Raw genomic sequence first — 22,264 nt, 5'->3', positions numbered from 1 at the left:
CTTCTTTCCTTTGAATATTATGAAACAATATCATCTTTGGCATAATTTGATATATTTAGGTTATATTAAGTTGCTTACTGTAAAATTTTATCAGTCATTATCATAGTTATCAATTTAAATACATCAATATTAAAAAAATTATTAAAATAACAGTAGGATTTTATCTTAAATTATTTAAAATATCAAAATATATTTGTTCCTTTTAAAGTCATGTTTTTTAATAACAGCATATGTACCTTTTTATATTTGACAACTTATATTTTTATTAGACTCAGTCTGCTAAATAAAATGAGTTACACAATATTTGAAAAAGTATTGTACAATTTAAGTCTTATAAATTTAATTTCATAAAAAAAAATAGGTGTATGCTTATATTGGCTAACCAAAAATGCTATGTTTCATCTGTAGTCTAAAATATTTTATAAAGTTATAGTTATAGCACTAAAATAATACATCACTTTTTTTACATATTTTATAGCAATTCTACATAAATAGAATTTTCACAACCACGTAAATTCTTAATCAAAAATATCCACAGACCAATTCAGAATTTAAAAAATAATTGTAAAAAATAAATCTAAGACAACACTTCTTTATTTATTGATTTGAGAGAGAAAGAGAGGGAGAAACAGACAGAAATATTAATTTGTTATTCCACCAATGCATTCATTGGTTGATTCTTGAATTGAGAATCCAAAGCTTAATTTTGGGGTATCATGTCAATTCACCAACCAACTGAGCTACCAGTCCAGGGTTAAAAAACACTTGTGACTCCACATTTATTTTTTCTTCCTTACATACAGAACTTCTGTTCACACCACAGCTCTTGCAGCTATAAAGTCACTTGATGTTAGCTAGGTACCATTTTATTACCTAAATTTTGTTTACATTAAAATGTTACAGTTTACCACTATTAAATCCATAAAATATTTATATAGTACAGCATATTGAGCCTTAGACACTTAAGCAATTAAACCACATAGAAATAGGACCAGATTCCCATTCTACATGTTCAGAATCTGGTGTTTGACTATATTCTCATTCAAAAAGCAGTTACTTTGGAGGACACTGAACGTGATGATCTGGAAGCACATTGTGAAGTTGCCTTTCTCATGTACCACCTCATTTTTCTCCAGTGTGGTCTCATAATTCTAGAATGGCAGGACTAGTTTATACAAAATGAAGACAGACAATAGACATTTACTCTGTGGTGCTATCTTACTCAAACTATGCATGCATTGTGAAATTGGACACAACCAGTCCTAAAAACTTGTCACCATCATCCTGGCTTTTCAGTTTGGGTGATCCATCAATCCTGAACCCCACTCTTATTTCTTTCACAATTATGTTAGGATCAAAGACAACCTGGACAACGACCAATGGCTATAGATACCTATGGAAATAATTTTAAGATATAATTCATAGAACTGCTGTCTTTTCATCCTTTGAAACCCATGCTCTTCTCTGTTCTCCTTGAGGCTTTAATGCAATTACAGGATTCTATTTATTTTCACAAAAATACAAGACTTTCCTTTGGAATAGCCAAAATCAGAAACATTCACACCACTGCATACTTGAAGTAAGAAAACAAACAGACGTGCCAGCATAAATTGAACCTTTTTGTTCAAAAAGTGCTCTGTTTGGGCCGACTGTGGGATTCTGCTGTTCTTCATCAGTGGTCGGCAAACTGCGGCTCAGCAAACCGCAGCTCGTGAGCCACAGGTGGCTCTTTGGCCCCTTGAGTGTGGCTCTTCCACAAAATACCGACTTCTGCACACAAAATACCGACTTCTGCACATGGGCCACGAAGTTTCAATCGCACTGTACGTGCGCACCCCCACGTGGTATTTTGTGGAAGAGCCACACTCAAGGGGCCAAAGAGCCGCATGTGGCTCGCGAGCCGCGGTTTGCCAACCACAGTTCTAAATCATACCACTTTAGAAACTTCTAAAGGTCTTCAATGTACTCTTTATAGGAATTTGGATCCAACACAACGTATATTCCAATGCAGTCACTGGATTTGGAAAAAAACACCACAAGTCCTGGACTAGGAATCTGGGCACAATAACTCAGGTCCTGATGGTCCAGGGTCTGAAGCATAGCCCACATTGTGAATGAAAAGTCTGCAGCCAGAAATCCGTGAAAGATGAGGAAGAAGAGTAAAATCAAATTCCAGCTTTTGGCGCGCACCCCAGGGGCTCTCTGGTGGTCCACAGGTAGATGAAGAGCTCCCATTAGGCCAGGCTCCGGTTGAAGGGCTCCTTGTGCTGTGTGTGTGGGAGTGGCCACCAGGGGGAGGCAGCGAGGACAGAGGTGCTTCCTGGGTTGGCTCAAGCAGTGCAGCCCGGGCACAATGGCAGAGGCTGGATGGCCAATCGCCAAGGACGTCTCCCTGCAGAGCTGCGCTCCAGCAACTCCAGATGTATCTTTTAAGGCGGATCTATATGCCAGGCGCTCCAATCAAATGACACCATACATTAGGTAGTGATTTATCATCTCAGAGTCGATGGAAATAAGTTCCAGATTAATTATTTTTCTTTAAGTAAAAAGTAGTTAATGGCTGAGCTGGGATTGAAACCATTTTCTGACTCCAAAGCAGGTGTTATTTACTAGTACTTGATAACAATACCATGTTGTTAGTTATGATTCTCCTTTTTTATTCATTCAACAAATTATCTTTTGAGCACCATTAAGACCAACCACTGTATTAAGCACTAGGAACACATCCGTAGAAAAACAGAAACTCTTGTCCTCTTAAGAATGACAATCTGTATTTGAGTTATGACAGTATGAAATCATGTGATTAGTAAGTATTAAAGAACATTCTTTGATAAAACTTTAACAACTTCCTGAACCACAGGCTTTAAAAAATCTATGTATAAATATCTAGAACCTATATCTGAGCTAATGCTATTACCACATTTACAATTCTATTTCGGTAATTTCCAAAATTCAGCTTTAAAATTATTTATACTTTTAATTAGCAATAATTTTAAATCCTAACCAATATATTCTAAAATGTTATTTTTTGTATAAAAATATTTGGTAAACAATATTGCTACTGCTATTATCTATTCACACTTATCGACAACCTTGAAATCTATAACTTCTTTACATAACCTTAAAGATAAAGCACAGAGTCAGAATGATGCCTACTGATGACAAAAGAAATATTTTATCTAAAGCAGTGGTTCTCAACCTTCCTAATGCCGCGACCCTTTAATATGCCGGGTACTCGTATGTGGGCATATCTGCATGTGGGCGGACCCGCCCTGAGACGGATAGAGGAGCATTGTCTCGGTTCCTAAGACCATCAAAAATATGTGTTTTCTGATGGTCTTAGGCGACCCCTGTGAAAGGGTCATTTAACCCCCAAAGGGGTCGAGACCCACAGGTTAAGGACCGCTGAAAGGGACTTAAAATAGTTGTAGAGACTGTTTTTTAAAGACAACATACATTATAAAAATAAAAAAAAAACACACACAAAAAAACAAACACTTCCAAAGCACTAGGAACCTAGATTAATGCCTAGTTTTCTCTCCATATTCTTAACACTAAGTAAAAATAAATACTGTTTCCCCTTCATACTGAAGAGGGTAATCAAATACACTTCAAAGAATTCTGGCATCTCCTTTGCTTTGTTCTCAGTGACACTGACAGCAGCTGCTATGTAAACCGGATAAATAACCTTGGACTTCAGACAGGAGGCTGGAAGAACACATCCCTTGGGTTGCTGCATTTGTTGGCTTCCTGACTGATTATCTGCTACACTGAAGAGACCTCTTTAATCATTGATGTTCCTGGGAGGGGTTTGTTCTTCAGCAGCATCACAAATGCAAATAGAACTGAAACTCAAAGACTTGCACATCCACTTCTGTGGATCTCAAAGCCCCGTAGAATATTAGATAGTTAATGAAATCTGTATTTTTTGGATCCTTGAGTAGCGTATTCTTTAAAGTTTGTGAAGATATGCCCAGAGACAATAATACCTAACTTTTGGGAATAGAGGCAATAGGCTCAAATTACTACATAAATAGAATGTTCACAACCACGTATATGCTAAAACTTTTAAAAGCTCATTTTAATTTTACAAGATGGGAACATTTTTGTAAAATAGGTAATACTTTCTGAAAGTCTAAAAAGAATATTAGCATACTATAAACTGTTTAATATGGATGTATGAATATTAATCACTATGTAAAATTAACTAGTTTATTAAACATATTGTTCTCCATATGCAAGTCATGAAGCAATTTTATTTCTTTCCTCAGTCTCTTTAAACTTACTCATTAGCCTGGTTTTGTGTGCTTCTGGGATAAATTCATGAGGAGGTCCTTGGGTATTTCCAAGCCTCAAAATCATTTTATTTAATGAGATGAAGTGATGAGTTAGTATAATAATCAAAACTCTGCACCTCAAATACATTAAAGCTTCTCTCCTTCCACTGAATGCTGCTTCCGGTCTGGAACGCCGGCACTTGATGGGAAGAAAATGTCAGCTTATTTTTTCCTTTGTCGATTCCTCCCTGGCTGCTTAGCACCATCTTCTGATCCCACGGCCCCTCATCAAGGGTTCAATCAGAAGAGAGGTGATTCGGGGTGAGGACTCCGAATTCTGTTTTGATCTGCTGTTGGCCCTTTTGCAAAATGACAGACATTTGGTGCTGACTTTTTTCTTGAAATGATTTATCTGTATTTCTCAGAGAATCCCTCCTCCTACCTTACCAAGTTCCACTGCCGCTACCTTGGTATCAGGGTCTGCAGCTGACCTTTATGTCACACCCAACCCTGATTCCGCTTAGGACCTGATAGGATACTTGTTTAGATTTTTCAATCATAGTCCACTTGGATGAGGTCTTTTCGGAACTTGACAAATCCTTTTGCAGCCCACATCTGTCCCAACGAGAGCATGTACCATTTGCTTTGCCACTTGTGTTCTGCCACTTCAAGCAAATAATGAGATTCTTTTCCCATTACATTTTTTAGATGGGCTGCAGACTCACTTCTGTGGCCTGTAAAACCTGACGTTAGGGAACTTTGCTTGTGGTTCTCATGAAACCCTTCTCATTTGCTTTAAGTTGAGGATGAGAATTACCATAGCAGCCCAACAATTTTTGCCGATGTAATTCTGCTCGTCTCTGCAATTTTCTACTCGCCCCTTACATATCCTCAAGTGGATGTTGGGCTCAGGGTTCAGAAGCATTTGTCAGCGCCTCTTCTGCAAGATCCTATACATCCTCTAGCTGTGAGCATACTCCCTTGGAATTTGAGTTCTTACTTGAACCTCTTCCAGTAGGGGCTATTTTGTTTTGATTTGTTGCTGACTTCCTCACGAGAGGGTCACAAACAGCAGCAGCACCACCACCAAGTTTGCTGTGTTGTGATCCAAACAAGGCTACTTTTATGCCATTTTCAGAGGAGGATACTAGTATAGGATGTTTGTGCACCCCCTCCCCCAAATTTATATGCTAAAGCCCTACCCCCCAAGATGACAACATTTGGAAGTGGGGCCTTTGGAAGTAGCTAAGGTTAGATTAGTTAGGGTAAGACCCTCTTAATGTCTTAATAAGAGGAAGATGCAGATCTTTCTCTCTCCCCTCCTGTGCACATACCAAAGGAGTGTCATGGGAGGAAAGAGCCAGAAAGAGGCCATCTGCTAGACAGAAAGAGCCCTCACCAGCCCCAGAGCATCTTGATCCTAGATTTTCCAACCTCCAGAACCCTGTGAAATACATTTCTATTGTTTCAGCCACCCAGTCTATGGACTTTTACAAGCAGCCCAAGTGGACTAAGAAAGATACAGGTTTAAAACTCAGAAACTTGTCATAATGTCACAGCTAAGCATTCAAGTCAGGATTCAAACTTGAAGCTGTATGAAGGCAGCCCCTTCCCTTATGTTTCATAATTATCTGCTTCTCCCATAATTGTATTCATCCCTTCACTAAATATTCCCAGTGTCTCTAAATTGGGCTGAGATTTATTCCCATTGCCTGCCACTAGCAGTATCCTGTTCATCCTTTTGGTTTGCATTTAAGTGCTCGCTGTTTCAGTCAGCCAATGTGCATAACAATTTGTGTATTTTATATACCTATATGTACATTTTATTTCTTTATTATTTTTTAAAAATATATTTGTATTTATTTCAGAGGGGAAAGGAGAGGGATAGGGAGATAGAAACATCAATGATGAGAGAGAATCATCCATGGGCTGCCTCCTGCATCCCCCCGCCCCCCGCCTGCCAGTTGGGGATCAGGCTAGCAACCTGGGCATGTGCCCTGACCTCTTGGTTCAAAGGTGGATGCTCAACCACTGAACAACACTGGCCAGGCTGTACATTTTATTTTTACCTATAGCATGTTAAAATAGTGCCAATTGCTCTAGTTTCTAAATTGCTAACACCTAGAGCCCTGACATTGTTGTGTATATATTCCTTTGAAAGTGAAACACATGTCTGGATCTTTTCTGTTAGCCACATGCATAGACTTGAAAATATCTACTTATTACCTACTTTGACTTTTCAGAGGTCTTCAAGAAATCATGATGTTTTAGAGCAATTTGTGTTGAATGATGTTTGATAAGCTATGTGAAGATTTACATTTTTGATAAAGCATGCAGGTAAGACAAAAGCCAGAAATATAGTGTACTATAATTCTATAAAACCTTATAGACTTTTTCACTGTTTTTTTTTTTTTCCATTTGAGAAGTCCTCTCTCTAAAGGAATAAAAGGACTGAAGTAGCACGATCCCATTGTTAGTATTATTGTTTAATAATGCTGTATAGAAAAATCCATTCAAACTCCACGGGTCCAATTAAATGACTGACATGCTTTCTTATTTGATTACAAACCATTTAAATCGCTGTTAAATGATTTTTTAAAATATAATTTATTGATATTTTACAGAGAGGAAGGGAGAGAGATAGAGAGTTAGAAACATCGATGAGAGAGAAACATCAATCAGCAGCCTCCTACACACCCCCTACTGGGGATGTACCTGCAACCAAGGTACATGCCCTTGACTGGAATCGAACCTGGGACCCTTCAGTCCACAGGCTGACGCTCTATCCACTGAGCCAAACCAGCTAGGGCTGTTAAATGATTTTAATATTCTATGTAGGGTCTGAAAAAGTCAAGTATATCAATATTTCTGTCCTTTAAAGATGATGTCTACTTGGCATTTATCGAAGTATATGAGAAAGAACAACAGAAATGTTAAAAAGGCTGATATTAGATTATCACAAAACTTATTCTAATTAAAATATTCCTCTGAAGATTTTAGAGAAGTGTTACACTTTAGAATATGTAATATATTTTAATTTTCTTTGATCATACTTATTTTTAACTGACTGAAAAGAAAATATATTTACTAGTCACCCAAGGTTACTAATCAGATCAATTTCATTTTGAAAACAAAACTGATATAGATTCTTACTCTATAAAAAGAGTTGAACTAAATCACTCAACTTCATTTTCATCTGAAAATTCTCCTTCTAGATATGATATTTTTAATTCTTTGTAAAAATAAAAGTCCTATAGTAATTTGATAAACATTTTTTTGAATGGAGAACTATACAAATATAGCTATATTTGGCACAGTAAGGCAAACAAGGTCTCAATTTTATAAACAAGCATATTCAAGAGAAACTAGAATTCAGATACACAAATCACAGTTGTTTTCATAATTCCTAAGAATTATCTGTTTTGTGTCCTACAGGCTAGACCAGTGGTTAGCAAACTGCAGCTCGCGATCCACATGCGACTCTTTGGCCCCTTGAGTGTGGCTCTTCCACAAAATACCACGGGCGGGCACACACGTACTGTGCGATTGAAACTTTGTGGCCCATGCACAGAAGTCGGTATTTTGTGGAAGAGCCACACTCAAGGGGCCAAAGAGCCGCATGTGGCTCCCGAGCCGCAGTTTGCCGACCACTGGTCAAAACTATACACATTTCAGCTACTAAAATTTAGGCAATTTAAATTGAGGGGTAATGTTGCCTGGACAAAATGCTCTTTGAAGAGTAAGCTGTCGCTAGCAATAATAAAAACAGCACAGCAGAAAACTGACCCAATGTATATATGATACCCTCCTGTGTGTTAAACCCTTAAAACAGTGTTTATCACCCTATCGGAAGTGAGGGACAGAGGAACCTGCTGTTGCTGTTCCATAGTATTTCTATCCATTAGGAAGTGTCATTGTTCAAGCCTCATTATTGCTCCTAATGATGCAATACAGTAAAGCTAAATTCGAGTCAGTATAAATATTTGAATGAGCTCCTACAGTGCATTGAACTTGGTGAGAAACATTTTGAGGGGGAAAAAAAAGAAACCAGAGAACAATCTTTCAACTATTTTAATTTCCATGGTGATAAATGGTTACATTCCTAGTGCAATATTTCCCTCAAACTGATACTCATATAAATAACACAAAAGCTATTGTGTAGGGCCATCTACTTTTCCTGATGCTTCTACAAATAGCAATTTCATGATATGGTTTGTGGGCAAGGCAACACTCAGCAAAGCTACTTTCTTAAAATCTACAAATCACTGGTCAGGTGAGCTTGTCAAGGAAAACAGTAGACTTTGCTGCTAACTATGTAAATTTACAGTATTTTAGTTTCTGTGATTAGAATTCTTTATTGTATACATTTTCCATCAGAGAACCAAAGATGTAGAGCACCATTTTTGTGTTTCCAAGGCCATAAGTAAATAAGACAATATCTTAAACTGTATGTTAAAAAAATACACAACACCTTCTGTTATCAACTTTTAAAGTACAACCAACCTAAATAAAATGGTACTATCTCCAAAGATAAATATGTAATACTAGAGGCCTGGTGCATGAAGTTCATGCACTGAGGCGGGGGGGTCCCTCATCCCGGCCTGTGCCCTCTTGCAGTCCAGGAGCCCTCAGGGGATGTCCAACTGATGGCTTAAGCCCACCAGCCATGAGCCCGTCTCAGGGCTTCTGGCTGAGCAGCACTCCCCCTGTGGGAGTGCACTGAACACCAGGTGCAGCTCCTGCATGGAGATCTGCCCCCTGGTGGTCAGTGGATGTCATAGTGACTGGTCATTCTGTTGTTCGGTCGTTTTGCATATTAGCCTTTTATTAATAGGATAAGGTTAAAATATTTACATTTTAAGTAGTGGGTAATAAGATTAAAAGAGAAAAAAATGAACCAGTTGAACAATTACATAAATAGGTGATGATAAAGTACAAAGTTGAAGGAATTTAGTAAGAGAAAACTGGAGCAATTGGATGATTTGTGTTGGGGGGAGGGGGCAGGGAGTGTTGCTATTTTGTTCAGTGAAGTCAGGCATTTTTAAGGAGGATGTGGTACAGACTATAATTCACCTAGGAAAATCTAGGAGAACTTTGGAGTAGAGCTAGGTGGAGGGTAGGGCAGAGAAAGGCTAATGTGGCTGGAGACTTGATCGTGTGTGACTGGCTCACCAAGGTCAGGGAACTTTCTGAAAACAAAGCCAGAATTCAGAAATTCTCTAATGATACACATTTCTCACACTCTGTCTGGATGACAGATTAGATATACTCTGGTGGGGCAGGATCTCATGTCTTCCATCAAATGTGCCATCAGAGGCTCCTTTTGAAGAGTCATTCATATGTGAGTTACATCTAATACCTTCATAAACTTAGCCCTGTCTTGATTTACTCATTTGTGAAAGGAAATAATATTACCCACCCTCTCAGAGGTTTAACTTCATTGTTCATTTATTTTCTTACTTTGAACCACATATTTATTAAATTGGATTAAGTGCAATGTTTGCTTTGTGATACACTCTCATGATTTTTCTACAAGATATCTTCCTTTATTTATGTATTCATTCATCTATATTCTGTAATAATAAAAGTGTAATATGCAAATTAGACTGGACAGCCAGACGACCTTCCGGACAAAGCCGGGGCTGCAAGGGCAAAGGCAAACCGCTGCGGCTGCAAGGGCCGAGCCCCTTGCACGAATTTTGTGCATTGGGCCTCTAGTTATATCATAAAGATCCATGAGACAACTGAAAACAAAATCTGAACAGTTGACATCTTACATCTATGAATACGTCCCCTCTGACCAAACCATTCCAAAGTAACCATTACCCTGAATCTTGTGTTCAACAATTCTCTGCTTTTTTAATATAACTTTATTACTTTTCTTATTTTAATTTTATTGTTTAACTTTTAGTAAAAACAAAACAAAACAAAAACTTTTAGCTTTATTAAAAGGATATCATATTCTATGTAATATTAGGGAGGATTTTCACTCAAATGAATATTGTGATTTCATCAATATTGTAGCATGTAGCTCTATTTATTTTCCCTCCTACTAAATACTTCATTGTAAAAAGACCACAATTTATTAATCCATTCTCCTGTCAATGTGCACTCATGTTCATACAAGGATTTTGCTATTATAAACATTTTCTATTACGTCCTCTTTAACCTGTGCAAGAGTCATCCTTGAGCATATATCTGGGGCATGGAATTGCTGGTTTCAAGACATGTAACTGTTCAACTTTCAAGCCAAATGTTTTTCTTAAGAGACTCAACCAATTTACACTGCCCTGAGCAATGTATAAGGAACCATTTTCTCTCCAATACTTAGTAGACAGCCTCTCCATTTGAAGTGGCACTTGGGGATTGATGATTGAGCAATTTTGTCCCTGGGAAATATTTAATGCAACAGTAAATGTTAATGTGACTTGATTAGTATGCAGAGGTTGATGCAGCTTGTTATAGATCAGTTACTGCTGCAAGAAACTTCCACCGTCACTGGCAAATGATATTAGTTTGAATCACATAAAATTGCTGTATTAGATTAAAACATACAATATTAGTAATTTCATATGATTCAAACCAAAAGTTCCTTAAGATATTTTGTTGTTGTTCCACTTTCCAATAATCCCCAATTACTGTATCAGTAATGACTGCTTTTGTCATCTTTTTCACCATTAATCTGTCACTGTTCCTCTTCATGCTTAAATAAATCACCAGTACAGAGTTATTTTTCAGATTAACTTTTAGTAAAAGGTGACTCATTCTATTTTAATTAGCAATGTAATTTCATTGTCTCTTCTTTCTATTCTTAATTTCTCAGGTTGTGATGTGTAAGTTTTAAAAAAAACATTTTAAAAGTTCATTATAAAAAAAAAAAAATGCCCTGACTGGTGTGGCTCAGTTGATTGGAGCATTGTCCCATGCACCTAAAGATCACAGGTTTGATTCCTGGTCAGGGCACATACCCAGGTTGCGGGTTCAATTGCCAGTTGGAGGCAACCAGTAAATGTTCACTTGCATAATGATGTTTCTTTCTCTTTCTCACTCTCCCTTCCTTTCTCTCTAAAATCAATAAAAGCATACTCTTAGGTGAGGATTACAAAAAAATTCTAATCAGCAATAGAATTTCAAAGAGAGAGTAGGCATATAATTAAGTAGGCATAACTATTCCAGTCATTAACACAGAATAAATGAAAATTTAGGGGTTGACTAAATTTCAGATTGATGTTATAGTCAAGTGTGACTAAATCCTGACTCTCAAAATTTGCATTTATGGTGGATATTTTCTTTGGATATAGAAAAATATAAGATACTATAAAGATTATTAATTTTGAAGTGTAATAAAAATTTATTCTGAGCATACAAGAAAAAAATATTGGATAAAAAGAAATGACTGAGTTTAAAAAATAGTGACCCAGCATGTTTTAAAGAAACTGAAACTATATTGCCTCTATATTGAATTTGACTTATGCTTCTTTTTAAATATAAGGTGTTCCCCACAAAATGTATACACATACTTTGAATAATTATAAAGGCAGTGTTTATTAAAATACATTTCATTTTCAAAATTGAGCTATCAGCTGTTAAAGTATATATACATTTTTTGGGTCACCCTGTATATAGAAATGATAGATGAATATGTGATATTGTGATGTCATACCTGTTGCCATGAACAAAATTTAAGAGGTGTTTTTGTTTATTGTTTTAAATATAGAGGTTTATTTTTAGTAGAACCTTAATATCTGAACATTTTGAATATTTGGTTATACCACCATGCTCTCCTTCACAATAGTGTGGTGAACTAACAGTGTGTCATTATACAGTATAGGCAGAGCTTTCAGTTTCTTTAACTATTGACTTGTGAACACATCCATCTAATTTCAGCAAAAAGTTGTCCCTTGTAGATATAAATCAATTTAACTTATGTATTCATACTAAAATTTTAAAGTGCTTTTCTCTGTGACCTACTGTTTTGTAATATATATATGTCATAGCCTTAGGCTCTTGATGGAATGATAGCATTAACAGAAAAATTATTGTCACTAAATGCAACCAGTGTCCTTATCAAATAGAAAATAATGTTCCCTGACATATACACTATAAAGTTCCATTTTTTTTTTTACCATGAAATGAGATCCTGACAAAATACAGCAAACCTGACAAAGTAAAATAAAAATGTAGAATTTCTTGAACATTTTGCTCAGTGAATAAATAATGTTCATAGTTCTTAATCCATTCATTCATTAAACACGTATTTATGGAACACCCATTATTTCTCAAGCATTGTCTGGTTTCAAACTTCAAAGCACTTAGAATCCAGGAAGTAAACATGTACGAAACTATAATGAAATGTGATGGGTGGTACAAACTAAGTTTTCTATTAAGAGTAAGTGTCCAGTAATGCTTCCTCAGATAAAGGTTTCCAAAGAAACAAAAACATTTCAACTGTTTCTTGAGAAATAAATATTTTTCTCAAGTCATAAAGTTTTTTCCAGGCAAAAGAAATTATGTTTATCCACTCATTCACTCTATAACTCACCATTTCAGTCATTAAATATATGTCAGATACAGAAGTAGAAAAAGGTTCATCCACATGGAGCTCATATGGCAAGGGCACTATTTGAGTAGACAGAAAATACCACTCTTAAAAAAATACAAGTTGTAATGTAATTTGAAAAAAAAGTACTCAATTACTGTTCACAAGAGTAATTCTCTATAACATCCTTTATCTTATTTATTAACTCATTTATTATTTGTGCTACCATCTCTTGTCCTTATACTATCTATACGTTCTATGAAACAAGAGCCTTTTCTGTCTTTGTATCTGGCTTGTATGATAAATGACTGACAGATTTATGGAGTGAATGTATAAATGTGTTAACTTTTGTTTTAAAAATAATTTGATGACTTTAGAAAGCATACATTTAACATTACAGTTAATGATGAAAACATCTTTCTAAGAGAAGTTAGTCTGAAACAACTAATCAAGAATGTCTACTCTCACCACCCATATCTAACGCGTGTTGTGCTAATGGCCCTAATTAGTAAAATGGCAAGCAAAAGAAAAACAGGCTTAATATCTATATATTTAAAAGCCTAAGCGACCAGATGACAGGCCAGTAGCTATGATGTGCGCTGACAACCAGGGGGCAGATGCTCAATGCAGGAGCTGCCCCCTGGTGGTCAGTGTGCTCCCACAGCAGAAGCGCCGCTCAGCTGACAGATGGACACCAGATGCTGGGCTCATGGCTGGTGAGCTCAGCTGTGGCAGTGCGAGCCTCTTCCGTGGAAACTCCCCCTGTGCCACCTAAGGGGGCGGCAGCAGGCACAGAGGGGCCGGGATGAGCAGGAGCGGTGCCCAGCCCGGGCTTGGGCTCCTCCCTGCTGCCTGCCACTTCACGCACTACTTCGTGCTGTGCGGGATTGATGCAGACAGCGGGCTAGAGCCCGACAAGCTGACGGGTAAGGCTGGGCTGCAGCGGTGTGGAGGTCCACTGATCGCCACAGGCCAGGCAGAGGGACCCCACCAGTTCATGAATCCGTGCACTGGGCCTCTAGTTAGAAATAAGGAAGGAAAAATCTACTTGGAGATGACTTGATTGTTAACATAGACTATCTTATGGAATCTGAGAAAAAGAAAAATACATAAACTGTTAAGTGAAGTTAGTAAGTGTAGGATTCAAGGCCAATACAATCATATGTATTTCTATAACTAGAAGCAAAAAAAAAAAAAAAAATAGGAACATAAAATGTAAAACACCATTTGCAACAGCATAAAACACTATAAAAAATAAAATGTGATTTTTAGAGCTCTAGAAAACATGGGACAAAGTAACTAAAGAAGACAAATAAATAGAATACAACATTATCATGAATTAGAAAAGTCAACATAAATAGAAAAAAACCACTAAATTTTAATTTTTAAATTAAGGTATGCTGTACTTCTATATCTAAAATCTTAAGTTAAATATAAAACTTCTTGGTGAAATTTTACAGTATCTTGAAATCTTTGAAAAGACTAAATTTTCTTTGATGGCACCTAAAAACATTTACCTTAAATAATACAACAAGCACAATCATAAACTTACACTCAAAAGGCTCTGTTTCAAAAACTAAAAAATCAAGTCACAGATTGGGGAGAAATTGCAACGTTTATGTCTGACAAAGGACTTATGTCTAGAGTATGTAAAGAACTTTCATAATTTTATAGTAAGAAGATAAACACTCCAACTGACAAAACAGGCAAACTATTTGAATGCAACTTTTATAAGAAGATATATGGTCAACAAGTACATGAGAGAGTGCTCGCTATCATTGCTGAGCAGCGAGGTGCAAATTGATATCATGATGATAATAGATCACTTCACACCCACCACAATGACAAAAATGACTGACTATACCAAATGTTGGCAAGGATGTAGAGACACTTGAATTTCATATATTATTAGAGGAAATAGAAAATGTTAGAACCACTTGGGTAAATTAGTTTCTTATTACATTAACCATGCACTCTTTACTCAAGAGAAATGAAGACTTACAAAAACACCTTGTAGGCATCCTTTGATAAAACTGAAAAACACTCAAATGTCCAAAAACCAGAAGAATGGATAACGGGTGGTATATTCATACAAAGGAATACTATCTAGCAATACAAAAAAATGAACTGATGATATGCAACAGCAAGGATGAATCACAAAAGCTACTTTGAGCAAAAGAAGGAAGACACAAACGAGTGTTTATATGATTCATTTTATGTAATATTCAAAACCAAGAAAAACTAATATACAAGTATAGAAATCAAAACTGAATGATTATGGGAGTGGAGACTTATTGAAAGGAAGCATGTGAAAATGTTATGGGATGATGTACATACTCCATGTAATCCCCTCCCCTTTTGTGTGGGCAGGATGGAGACTATGATGGAGGTACTGCCGTGATTAAGTTACATTACAGGACAAAAGTGGTGTTGCAGATTATGTATACGAAGGTCCCAATTAGTTGACTTGGAGTTTACCAAAAGTGAAATTACAGTGGTGGGTAGAACCTAGTTTGGGCATTCTTCAAAGGACTTGGACTTCTCAGAAAGAAGAGATTGGCAGTATGAGGCAGATTCTCCTGCTGGACTTGAAGTAAACTGCCATATTTTGAGAGGGCCAGCACCTGAGGGCAGGTTCTAGGAGATGAAATTGACTGCTGGCCCACCACAGGCAAGAAAACAAGGGACTTTGATCTTAAGAGGGATTGAATTCAGCCAATCACCTGAGTGCTTGGAAGAGGGCCCCAAGTTCCAGATGAAAACACAGCCCAGTAGTCACCATGATTTCAGCCTCATGAGATGCTGAACTATACAATGTTTGGGCTTTGATTTGCTGAAAACTATAAGATAATAAGTGAGTGTTGTTCTTAATCCTCTAAATTTGTGGCAATTTGTTGCCTGTGAAGTGCAATCATTTTTCATAATTCAGAAAAACTTTAATTGAATGATATTTAGTTAATGAACTTTAAACAAATGAGATCAGTTCATTTGTAATTGCTAATTCACAACCTCTAAAAAACTTTTAAAAATTCTATGACCACTTTAACAAAATGGAATTATAAAATATTTTGTTTTTAAATACACTTTGTTGTTTGACATTCTTGTTTATACTACGTTTATTTTTTATGTGTTGCATACAATGGATGCTCATTCAGAGGTTTCTAAACTGTTCAGGATTTTGTTAGCTAGTAGCACATGCAGTGATAATGACTTGAAAATAAATGCTCTATATTAAGCTACTCGCTCAAAATGTGTTTGTTGTGGATCTAATGATGTCAGAAGGGCAGTCGTGTTAATAATAGCTCTGCAAATTGAGCAGTTAATGACACACTGGAAAACTCTACTTCTTTTCAAGATACTTTCCCCAAAGCTTGAATTCCCTTGTCTGGATCTCAATTTGTTATATATGTTTTTCAAGTTGTTATATTAATTAGAATTATTGTACTTAAAAATGTGTCTGCATGCTCTTTTCATGTGATTCTGAAGAGTTCTATATATTTTCAGATTGAGATAATCATATGAAAAAAGCCTGATTTTATAAGAAAAAAAAATGCAATGGAACCCACACTGTATTTGCTGACGTCCATAAAAACAAAACAAACACACACACACACACACACACACACACACACACACACAAATATCCTGTAAGTCTACTTTTAAAAGTGTTGTTTGCATACTAAAAATACTAAGGCCAGTCCTGCTTGGCTCAGTGATTGAGTGGTGACCTATGAACTAGGAGGTCACAGTTCGATTCCTGATCAGGGCACATGTTCGATCCCCAGTAGGGGGCGTGCAGGACGCAGCCGGTCAATGATTCTCTCTCATCATTGATGTTTCTATCTCTTCCTCTCCCTTCCTCTCTGAAATAAATAAAAAAATATTTTAAAAAGATAAAAATACTGGGTATGTTCATACATTTTCTTAAGTACCAAGTATAGTTTTACTGTGGAGTCAAACAAAGCTTTCAGTTAACGTGTGATATATAGAAAATAAAGCCAGGTATTCTGCTGATGTGCAAATAAGGCCCTAAAACTTTACTGTTCAGGGAATAAATCTTATCATTTCTCTGCTAATACACTGCTGTGATATTGCAGAACCTGCAACTCAAACTGTGCTAGGAATTTCTCTTCAAAAGAACTATATTGTGGCCACAAGGCGGAAGAGGATTTACATTATTGTCTTATTGTGATTATCAAAAATTCTATTCTCTTTAATTTGAGATTCAATCCATTTCAATTTGAGAGTTTCACACAAAGTCAAGTAGAATTGAAATTAATTGATAAAACTCGTTTCTTCTATTAAAGTTCTTGGCATAATTGCCCACACTTTAGTCTGAACTCATATAAGCCTGTATTTATTATTAACTTTAAATTGCATGGTAATTTGGTTAATAGCATGAGGGCAGGACAAATTAAGATACTTTCACTGCAGGTTTCCAGCCTGTGTCCTACAGCGTGTGACTCAATTCATTATTCTTTTTGATTAAAGACAATATATCAAGCTACTGACCCATAGATTTTTAACTAAAGTCTTAGCTAAAACCATGCCTCCTGATGTTTGAAATGAATATTTTATTAGATATCTTAACCAGCATAGTTTATTAATTAATGACAAATATTTGGAAAGGCTTAGCATATTTATAAATTTTGCAGAATGTTGTCATGCTGGGAGAATAGCAACTTTGAGGACTTGTAATGAGCTACATATTTCTATATCTGTTCTGAGAGAAAAAAAACACCATTATCACTTTGTGGGCTGTTTTTGAGATGTAAAGATACTTATTTTATGACTTTTTCCTTTGTATTGAATTTATTGGGGTGACACTGGTTAATGAAATCATACAGGTTTCAGGTGCACAGTTCTACAAGACTTCTGTATACTGTATTGTGTGTTCACCATTTATTCCACATATAGCCTCCTCTACCTTCCCCAACCCCTCTACCCCCAGGCAATAAGCACACTGTTGTCCATATCCATGAGTTTTTTCTCTTTTTTTCTTTTTTGTTTAATTCCTCCACCCCACCTTAACCTTAACAGTTGTCAACCCACTCTTGATCTTTACGTATGTGTATACCTATATTTCGCCTGTCAATTCATTTTGTTCATTAGAGTCCACATATTAGTGAAATCACCTGGTACTTGTCTTTCTCTGACTGGCTTATTTCACTTAGCATAATGCTCCCCAAGTCCATCCATGCTGTGGCAAAGAGTAGGATTTCCTTCTTTTCTTTAATGGCTGAATAGTATTATGTGTAAATTATTTATTTTTAAAAATATTTATTGTTGAAAGTATTACATTTGCCCCCTTTCTTACCCCACTGATCCCTTCTAGTCCTCTTTCTCCCCTCCAACCTCCATCCACAATTTTCTTTTAATCTATTCATCTACTGATGGACACTTGGGCTGCTTCCAGATCTTGGCTATTGTACCTAACACTGCAGTAAACATAAGGGTGCGTGTATTCCTTCAAATTATTTTTTCTGATTTCTTCAGATAAATTCCCAGAAGTGGAATCACTGCATCATAATGTAGTTCTATTTTTTATAACATATTTTTTATTGATTTCAGAGAGCGAGAGAGAAATAGAAACATCAGTGATGAGAATCATTGATTGGCTGCCTCTTGCATGCCCCCCTTGGGGATCAAGCTCACAACCCGTGCATGTGCCCTTGACAGAAATCGAGCCTGGGAACCTTCAGTCCCCAGACTAGTGCTCTATCCACTGAGTTAAACCAGCTAGGGCATCTATTTTTTAATTTTTAAAGTAACCCATATGCTTTCCACAGTGGCTGCACTAATCCACATTTCCACTAAATTCAAGAGGAGGGAAGACTCCCAAGCTCATTTCACGAGGCCATTATTATCCTAATTCCAAAGCCAGATAAAGACACTACAAAGAAAAACAAAACAAACTATATATATATATATATATATATATATATATATATATATATAGTATATATGCCACTATTCCCTATGAACTTAGATAAATCTTTAAATATTAGCAAACCAGATCCAGTAATACATTACAAAGATCATATGCCATAGTCAAGCAGGATTTATTTTGAGGTTTCAAGATTGGTACAATATCCACAAATCAATATATGTGATATACCACATAAACAAAATGAAGGATAAAAACCACATGATCACATCAGTCCCTGCAGTAAAAGCATTTGATAAAATCTAGCACCCATTTATGATAAAAACTCTTATCAACATGGGTATAGAGGGAGCATGCCTCAATGTAGTAAAGGCCACCTATGACACACTCACAGCCAACATTACTCAATAGGCAAAAACTATAAGGTTTTCCCTTAAGATTGGGAACAAGACAGTATCACTGCTTTCATCACTCTTCTTCAACATAGTACTGAAAGTCCTAGCCACAGGAATCAGACAAGAAATAAAAGGCAATCAAATTGGAAAGGAAAAATTAAACTGTCATTTTTTTCAGGTGACATAATATTGTATATAAAAAAAACCTAAAGATTCCACCAAAACATTACTAGAACGGATAATTGAATCCAGTATAGGAGCAGGATTCAATATAAGTATCCAGAAATCAGTTGCATTTTTATACATCAATGATGAACTACCAGGAAGGGAAACTAAGAAAACAATTTCATTCACAATTGTTTCAAAAAGAATAAAATACCTGGGAATAAACATAGTATTGTGATTCTTAAGTAATTTTTATATTTTGGGGATCTTGAAGAATTAGCCATAGGATTCATTTGAAAAAGCTGCTCTGACATAATCTATAACTTACTCTGTAGTTTTCTTAGTGTCAGGTCTTGAGCTTAATCCTAACCATACCCAAGACTATAACAGAAAAAAATTCTAAATCAGACAGGATTGTTATATTGCATGCCCCTTTCCAAGGTTGCTACAATGTAAGTTATTCAAGAATTGGATTTTTAGTTATTAAAACCTGGTGCCACTGGCAAGGAAACCAGTGCTTGCCGATACTTCTGGTCAAGGATGGTTTAACTGATTTCCCAATTCTCTCTGAAAAATGCTATTAAAGTAGGGGATTAAATCAGTTGATTATTTTCATTCCTATACAAATGCAAGTAAGGCAGTTGGTATACTGGATCAATTTAGTATCAGGGGACTTAGGATAAAATCCTAATCCCCCGCTTACTATGACAAAGAGTGGATCAACTAGACCACTGCACAGCAAGAAAGTGTGAAGTGCAGAGATGCCCTTCCAGAGATGTTGAGAGTCAGGAGTGGAGGAAAGCAAACTGTCCTAGGAAATGCTATCAGCGGTTCTTAACCTGTGGGTCGCGACCCCTTTGGCGGTTGAGAACCACTGTAGGGTATTCTACTTAAAATGATCATAACTCCAACTTTGTAATATCTTAAAATCTCTGATTTGTTTCAGTGGGAATTATGATGAGGAATCGAAAGCAATTAGCAACTGATACCAAGTGAGGACCTGAATAGTGTTAGGATGACACATACATTTTCTTTAGCACCACCTGAGAGTTGACACTAGGCTTATGTGGCATTTATAGGAAACTTTTTATTTATTTTATTTTATTAGTATGTGTCATTTTTAAAGAAAGGCATTTGGGGAAATGCATCATCTCTCTCTTCCCAGAATGAGTTTATTCATTCACAATTAGCCACTATTGTTTATAAATTATGGGCTAAAGGAACTACACCGATGGTTAAAAATTATCCATATGTTACTAGAGTCATATCAATAACTTCAAAATCATTATAACTACAAATGGTGGCCACAGAGTAGATATTTGACTTGGCTGCTTATGACACCCACCTGTTTTAATATCTTGCCCATTTTAGCAAATGGAATATTATAAAAGTGATTGTGAAGCTTTTGTTATATCAGTCACTGAAACCTCAAATAACCATCTTTACAGTGGCCAATTAATATTTCCCATTTCAATGGTAGAAATATGCACTACTGAAATAGAGCAAGTTGCTATAAACCAATGGTGTTATGTCATATTTTAACTGTGCATTTTAGAATTCAAATTGCATATTTAATATTTTTTGTCCTACATTGGATTTATGTTGGAATTTACGAAATCAAATACTTTCATAAAAATTATAAAACATAATCCTGGTAAATTTACTGTGAATATCCTTTAATATTTTTAAATTTATTTTTACTTACCTTTAAAATTTTTTAATCTTTATCCAAGGGATATTTTTTCCCATTGCTTTTTAGAGAGAGGGAGAGAGGGGGACAGAGAGAGAGAAACATTGATGTGAGAGAGAAACATTGACTGGTTGCTTCCCACAGGAGCCCTGGCCAGGGTGGGGATCAACCTGCAACCCAGGTACATACCTTGACCAGGAATCAAACCAATGACCTCTTCTTTGCTGGGGCTGAAGCTCTAACCACTGAGCACAAAGGTCAGAGCAATCACTTTTAAAAGATAGAATTCATTTTGCTGTTTTATTTCCACGTCTGTTAACCTGGGATCTGCACAGAAAGATTAACTAGTTAGTGTGCGAGAGGCCACAGAGCTCATAAATGGCAGAATTCACGACACACCCTTGAATTATTGAAACTTGCTCTAGAACCCATGGTCATAACAGTTACATACATACTGCTCTGCTTTGGCTGATACAAACTGAAATAATACTCATCTCACTCATTTGGATCTTATAGTTTAATAATGAAGAAAGACAATTAAACAATTCATTATGTTGCATCTCCAATAGTAATCATCTTCTGTCCAAGACACAACCCAGAGGAAAGTTTAGTTTTTGTCATACACTTACACTAGGATATTCAATTGAGTTGCATATTGGAGTTTGATATATATAACTTAAACTAGGAATGGTGCCAAGAAGTATAGTGAACCAAGGAATCTAAAGGTATAAATACAAGGTAGTAGATGTGTAACGCGTCTGCACTGATACACATGATAAAGAGAGCTATAAAAATTTAATCCCAGTATTTGGTCACTCAAGGTCTTTTCAATCTCTCCATAGCATTTTAATGTCCTCTTCTGCCTTATTCAGCCCTCACTCAAATTCTGATAGTCATTCTCAGTTTCTCCCTTCCATCAATTGTCGCTCATGTGTGTATCTTTGACTTGTGGTTATTTTCAATTATCAGTTTCATTCTCAGAATATTCAGAAGTTTCTTTAATCTTTTGCAAGCCATCTTTAGACTCTTCAGTCTTCCTCCAGATATCCTCTGCATTTCCATTCAATGGCAGCCCTGCTGTAATAAAGTTTAGACACTTTCAATTCTGGGAAGCCTTGGACATATTTTAAGGTGATGTTTTGGACCCCCAGCAGGAGTTAGAAATGTAGAAATTAAAAGTTCCGTCACATTCCCGTGCTTTAAATCTGGTTAAGATATTTCTCCAGGCAAATGATTTTCAATTAGGCTTGCATACCTGAGCCATATAAGGTCTTTTTAAAATTCAGACATAGAGGACTCAGCCCAACGTTT

At 36.3% G+C, this 22,264-nt stretch overlaps 1 pseudogene; it reads right to left on the bottom strand.

Annotated features, from left to right (window-relative positions):
• Positions 1–1,227: 1,227 nt before the first annotated feature.
• LOC139002683 (sodium/potassium-transporting ATPase subunit beta-3-like) overlaps positions 1,228–22,264 on the bottom strand; it is a 91,501-nt pseudogene continuing 70,464 nt past the window's right edge.

Source organism: Myotis yumanensis, unplaced genomic scaffold (genome assembly GCF_028538775.1).
Source record: "Myotis yumanensis isolate MYYU_CA2020_CCGP unplaced genomic scaffold, mMyoYum1.0.hap1 SCAF_2, whole genome shotgun sequence".
NCBI classification, from domain to species: domain Eukaryota; kingdom Metazoa; phylum Chordata; class Mammalia; order Chiroptera; family Vespertilionidae; genus Myotis; species Myotis yumanensis.
This window is presented reverse-complemented; position numbering and strand designations above follow the sequence as displayed.